Source organism: Humulus lupulus, chromosome 3 (assembly GCF_963169125.1).
Source record: "Humulus lupulus chromosome 3, drHumLupu1.1, whole genome shotgun sequence".
Classification (NCBI taxonomy): Eukaryota; Viridiplantae; Streptophyta; class Magnoliopsida; order Rosales; family Cannabaceae; genus Humulus; species Humulus lupulus.
Genome location: NC_084795.1, coordinates 225,169,154 through 225,176,542, shown reverse-complemented (window position 1 = coordinate 225,176,542; position 7,389 = coordinate 225,169,154).

Genomic DNA, 7,389 nt, shown 5'->3' with positions numbered 1-7,389 from the left:
ATTTATTTTTAGTTGAAGGTTTATGTTTTCTGGTTTGGGGAGTTATGTCCTACATAGCTCTTCTTACTGGGCATTAGCTCACGGGTACTCTGTGTGCATGTAAAGACAAAGAGAAGCAGTGAGTGGTGTAGGCTCGAGGCATGGATGAGACATATTAGAGGCTGGGCTCTAGTTATTTTATGTTTTTTTTAATAAATGTCTTGTTTTAAATTTTCAAACTTGAATGGTTATTTTCTTTACGTTGTTGTTATTAAACCTAGCGTCCAACATTTTTACTTTTAAATAACAAGGTCTAATTGTTTGTTTAAATTTTAAATAAATATTTTATTTTAGTGTCTTAAAGTATTTATTTGTTTATTATTTTAAACGGACTCCCTACGTAACGTCTCAAGAAATCGAGGCATTACAATGACAAAAATAACAATTTTCAATAATTGACATGTGAAAGCTTACGCTAGGTAAGCATAACCCACTCAACTTATAGTTTTAATCTCATGATCATCTAATAAGGCCATTTGCACATCTTAGAAATTCTAACAAAATTTATTACCAAAATGGCAACAAAAATTAGTGATAACTTTCATAATTAATGTGCCAATAATAATCAATAATTTATTACAAGTTATCAATAGTATATGCCTAAAAAGTTTTATAATAAGAACGAAATTCACAAAATTACAAAAGGCATATAAACCAAAATTATGGAAAACAAATCAAGATTGACATTGTATGAGATTAAATTAATTAACGAGATTCCAAAATTTGTAAACTTAGACTCACGACAGATGAGTACATTAGGACACAATTTCGTCACAATTCTCACAATTTCATGATTGACAAAATTGACATGCTCAGACTCACGATAGGTAAGTACATAAGCACTCAATTAATTATTCGATAACTGTTATCCCAAAAATTGGCATATCTGATGTGACACTAAATTTGGACACGTGGAACAGATTGGGCAGACCCCTCGGCAAGTTGGTCAATATATACCTGCTCGGCAGAACCCCCAGTTACTTATTGGTCAGTATGACGACCAGATATACCTGCTTGGATGAAAGCCATTACACTCTCTGTTGGAAATCTGCAAGAATCGCCAAACCACCCACAATGAGCGCTTAACAGTCCTAAAGACTTGGTCAAACCTCCTAACAAATAGGACTGTAACTATCCGCGAGAAGAAGGAGGTATTTCCCTATCAGTTATTCTCAGGAACAACCATGAGGCGAGGGGGACAGTATAAATACAAACCCTCAACCACAGTGGAGGGGGTTCAGAAAAATAACCCACCGACCGACATTAGGAGCATACCGAGCAGTTTTGCTCGGTATTTAGCAATGACTCTGCCACATTGTATTGCTTTTTACACATAGAAATCCACTTGTAATCACTTGTGATCTTGTGTAAACCTTCAAGATTAATGCAAAACTAAGAGGACATAGGTCATTAATGATCTTTGGGGTATCAATCTTTTTGTTCTTTATTATTTATTGCCCACTATTATAAGGTTCTTGGCTCATTTATTGCTCATTGATTGTCTAATTGAAAGCTCTCTAATTAATTATTTGACTCCGCGTCAGATGGCTAAAAAACCAGTCAACATTTTGGTGCTCTCATTGAGAGCCTAAGACAATCACATTCAGATTCTATTGCTGCAAGGATGGTAGTCTCAACCAGAAGGTCAAGCCAAGAGCCTCCAGATCCCGAGGTTGAAGTATCTCACCAAGTCCCATCCATAAGAAATTTCAATGGGCAGCGAAGTGATTTGCTTCCTAGGAATCCATCTGGTGTAAGGGGGCAAACCATTGGGCCCACCACAACAGGAGAAGAGGCTGCTGCTTCTAATGGAATCACTTAGGCAAGAACATCAGGTGAAATTGCTATGTGGGGTATCGACCAACAAGGACCCAGAGCTGGAGGTCGTGGACGATATAAGCCCCACATAAATATGGAGGGACTCGACCATGAAATTGATTAGATAAAGGGAAGTTGTTGGGCAAATGCAAGATCAACTGGCCTCCATAAACCAGGGGCAGGCCACTGTGCAGGAGGCCCTTAATTAATCTTTCAAAAAACAAAGGACAGATTTTCAAGAATGGATGGATCGGCATGCCCGGGAGGTGCAGGCTTGTCAGGAAGACATGTAGCGTTGGACACGAGAGGCGGCCGAGTCCAGCTGCAATTATATGCAGCAGCAGCAAACCCAAGGTATGGGAACTGCAGTTGGAACTATTGCCCAAAACCAACAATGCCGTCTTGTTTTTGGTTTCGGTGAAGGTGTCATGCATGGGCCAGGGGCTCAACCTCAGAATGGGAACCAAGGTCTGATATGGAGTCACAAATCTGGTTGGGTCACTCAAGCCAACAATAATAGGTGACCTTTACCAGTGTATGAGCAAGTCTTTCCAAGGCGTGGCATGAGACTGGACCAAGCCAGAAATTTTCGGCCAATATCTCAGGGTAGCCATCATGACAGGAATTCTGGCGCTGCAGGACAGGTGACAACCCCCAAGCTCCATCACCAAATAGAAAGGGTCAACCCGATAACTACCAACAACAACCTGGTCAACACAAACAACATCAAGAGTATCGACCACAGTCTCGAAGAGATGAGCCAGAAGTTAGTAACGTATATAGGCCACATTATGTTGATGGGTATGACCACAAGTCAAGTTCGCAAACAAAATAATCAAGGTCAGAGAGGTAACCACCACGAAGGACCGTTTATTCCTCAAGGGAAGGATTTCCCAAACAACCAACCACCTCTAGGTGGAGGGATCCAGGGAGCACCTCCAGCGCTAGGCCAAGCAGATAGCCAGAATGTCAGGGGCAGACCTCAACCAAATTCCGTTTTCAACTGAATTGGCCCCATGGGAGGTGAAGACCTTCGAGATGCTCTTAATCGCAGCAGGGAAAATCAGCATTCAAACAACATAGCTCCGCCTGAGCCTGTTTAGGACCCGAGAATGGATGAGTTCTGCAATGCAGCACAAGCCCAGACAGCTGCAAACCCTAACATCAAAGCCCAGCTGGATCTGTTAACCCGATTGGTAAGGGAATTGACAATCCCTAAGTTAACGGATATTGAAATTGAAAGGCAGAGAGGTTCCCCAATTTTAGACCATATTAATCAGCTGCCCATACCTGTCAAATTAAAAATGCCAACATAAAAAATGTATACTGGGCTAGAGGACCCATATCTCATGCTCATCACTTTGAACTACATACTTATTTACATGGAGTTAGGGATGATGCCAGGTGCATGATCTTCCCTGCCACCCTGTCAGAAATTGCCTAATAGTGGTTTTTTAAGTTACCACCAGGAGCGATTACATCATGTGATGGATTTGTACGCACGTTCTATTCCCAATTCTCCTCGGCAATGCCCTCTCCCACCGAACTAAATGACCCAGTGGACATAAAACAGAAAGATAATGAACCTTTGAAGGAGTACATTCAACATTTTATGGGGGAAGCCACCAAGGTGAAATCCCTTATTGATGACGGTAAATTAATAGCCATCAATTCAGGAATTAAAGTAAAGAGTCTGTTCTGGAGCAGCCTGAAAAGGAAGGCTGCACGTACCACACAGGAGTTCCTTGATTTGGCAGAGGAAGTTATCATGCTAGAGGAATCCAAGAAGAAGGTGGATAATTTGACTTAGGCGATTGTCGAGCAAGAGAAAACAGATGTTGGAAATACCACCAATTCTGCAAAAGGAGCAAAGAATGGGGATAAGAATGGAAAACACAGCAATGGGAATGGAAATAGTGATAACCAGAACGACAATAAGAAACCTAAGATATGTTGCCGAACCGCCCAAACCAAGGGAATATTTTCCCAAATTTACTATTTACTCCATCCTGTTAGAGACTCGGGCGGATGTTTTTAATGCCACACAGGCTATCGTGCCGTACAGAAGACCTCCATAAATGAGGAAGGATGTTAATAGATGGGATATGACCAAGTTCTGTTGGTTTCACAATGGCTTTGGTCACGAAAACAATGAATGTAACCACTTGAAAGAGGAGATAGAATTCCTCATTAGACAAAACAATGCTCATTTGAAGAGGTATGTACGGCCGACCACCGACCAGCATCCTCAACAATCTCCTCAGCAACAGTCTCAATAGTATTAGAGCAGTCAACCTATCCTACCACCACCAGTTGCTGGTTGGCTAGATATGATTTGTGGTGGGCCAAATTCGACTGACAACTCCAGCAAGGCTCGACAAAGGTACGCTCGTTCTCTTAGGCACGAGCAAGAAGAAGATGTATTGGCTATCTGATCCGTTGGTGGTAGAAGTACATATAGCTAACATGATCGTAGCCCGAACAATGATTGACCATGGATCATCTGCCAATATCATGTTCAAAAGTACCCTAGAAAGGATGAATTTAAGCATCAGAGATCTGGAACTGATGATTTAAGCATGTGCTAATTTCCTGTTCAAAAGTACTGTTATAAAGTTATGTCGTTCGGCCTGAAAAGTGCTGGAGCCACGTATCCCCGACTGGTAAACCGTATGTTCAAAGACCAAATAGGAAATAACATGGAGGTTTATGTGGATGATATGTTGGTAAAATCCAAAATGGTCGGTGGGCACATTGAGGACTTGGAGAAATGCTTCAACATTCTGAGGCAGTATAGAATGAAATCGAACCCACTAAAATGCTCCTTTGGTCTGGGGTCGGGAAATTTTTTAGGGTTTATAGTAGACTCTTGGGAAATTGAAGCAAACCTCGAAAAGATAAAGGCACTACTTGACATGCCCTTTCCAACCAGGATCAAGGACGTGCAGAGTCTAACAAGATGCATAGCATCACTCAGTAGATTTGTGTCTAAATCCACTGATAAGTGTATTCCGTTTTTTAATATCCTCAGAGGCACAGAGAAATTTGAATGGACTGAAGAATGTGAACAAGCCTTCCAAGCTCTAAAGCAGCAGCTAGCACAACCCCCGATCCTTTCAAAACCTTTGGAGGGTGAAGAGCTATTCATATACCTGACAGTAACTCAACACACTATCAGTGCAGACCTGGTCAGAGAAGAAAACAAGATCCAACATCCAATCTACTATGTAAGTATGAGGCTAGTTGAAGCTGAGAGCAAGTATCCTTTAATTGAAAAATTAACTTGTTGCCTGCTCTTGTCGTCCAGAAAACTTCGCCCATACTTCCGAGTACAAAGCATTAATTGTGGGGTTGAAGCTAGCCAGGGAGGTAAAGGCTGAAGTCCTAGACATATACAGTGATTCGCAATTAGTTCTCAATCAAGCCCTCGAAGAGTACAATGCTTGGGGGGGAAAATGATGGCCTATCTTGATAAAATCAAATACCTGCTTGCTCAACTTAAAAGGTACAATATCCAATAGATACCAAGAGAGCAAAATGCCACAACAGATGAACTAGCTAGACTAGCTAGCAGTGTTGTAATGGACAAGGCCAACCTAGTCCCACCTGGCCGAACCAAGTATCAACCTGCTAGAACCAATCTTTCATATAGACAACACTCCATCATGGATGACCTCAATTGCAGCTTATCTGGAACATGACATCCTACCCAATAGTCACAATGAATCTAGGAAATTAATGAGGAAAGTCGCTCGATATATATTCTTGGACAGAGTTATGTACAGAAGGGGATTCCCCATGCCATTACTCAAGTGTGTCAATCAAATAGAATTAGGACGACTACTAGAGAAAGTACATGAGGGTTTTTGTGGGAACCATGCAGGGGGGCAAAGTCTATCTAAGAAGATTTTAAGGCAAGGCTACTTTTGGCCAACTATGAACGAAGACGTCTCTAAATATGTGACAAGTGTCAAAGATTTTCCAAGATACCCCGAGCAGCACCAAATGAACTTACTCAAATTCAGAGCCCGTGGCCCTTCGCCATTTGGGGAATCGACCTTATTGGTTGGTTACCAAAGGGAAAATTAGGAGTTCAATATGCAGTCGTAGTAGTTGATTACTTCACCAAGTGGACAGAGGCCAAGCCATTGGCAACCATCACTTCCAAAAAAGTACTAGATTTTGTGGTAAAAAATATAATTTGTAGGTTTGGTCTACCCCAAAAAATAGTATCCGACAATGGCACTTAGTTTGACAGCCAACTGTTCACTGATTTTTGTGCTAGACACGGCATCACAAAAAGTTTCTCAGCAGCCTCGCACCCTCTAGCAAATGGGAAGGTCGAAGTAGTTAACAAAACTCTCAAAGACACCCTAAAGAAGCGTCTAGAAGAAGCCAAACGAATCTGGCCTGAGAAATTGCCTGTGCTACTCTGGTCATACAGGACTACCGAGCGAAGAACTACTAGTGATTCCCCCTTTGCCCTTACATATGGGTATGATGCAATGCTGCCAGTTGAGGTGACTCCACTATCTCACTGGCGTACAACATACAACCAAGATTGTAATCACCAACTGCTGGCCAAGTCCTTAGACGAGATCAAAGAAAGACGTGAAAGGTCCAATATATGCCTGCTGCCCACCAACAAAAAGTTGCCCGGTACTTCAATTCTAGAGTTAAGGAACGAAAGTTCGACGTGGGTGATTTAGTCTTGTGAAGAGTATTCCCAGAAACTCGAGATGCTTCGACAGGAGTTTTAATCAATCAGACACGATTTTCGTCCATTTTTACAAGCCTTACTTTTACAATGATTATCTTTCTAATTAGTGATTTATTTCAAGGATTGTTGGCAATGTATGAAACCTATTTAGGTTTTGGCGAACCCAAGTACCCCTAAACAGGTTATTACGAACAGCTCTAGTTAGTTAGCAAGTGACCAAGAGGATAACCCAAGAGTTATGAATCCTGCTCGCTCACTTGGGGGGCACCATAGTCATACATGGACAAGCAAAGAGAAAAGTGCATAATCAAAAGGACTTAGAAACATTTTTTTATTAATGTTAAAGTTCTTGTGCATTGCTTGGTATGTACCGGAGAAAAAAAAGAGCCATAAAAAAATTTCTGTAGATAGGATTGAACATTTTTTGTTTACAACTCATTCGAAAAAATTGAACAGCTTCAATTCACAAAGCCGCATAGCTCCAAAAACAGTATATGTCAAGTAGCTAAAAAAAAAGCACGAGCGGATATATAGATAAAACGAGAAGTATTTTATAAAAAGGTAAAGTATTGCTCGAGATTAAAGGCTGCTCGGCTCAACCATGCTGTTTTGACCAAAGTAAATGATTGCTCGAGATTAAAAGTTGCTCGGCTCAGCCATTTTTTTCTTTGCAAAAATAAAAAGAAATGCTACAGAGACAAAGTGCTTCAAGGGTCTTGAGCTTGGGGAGTTAGCTGATGTTGAAGTTGATAAATTGGTTGGTCTTGAAGCTTGTAGGCAGGAGCAGAAGTGTCAGCTGAAGCACTTAGACC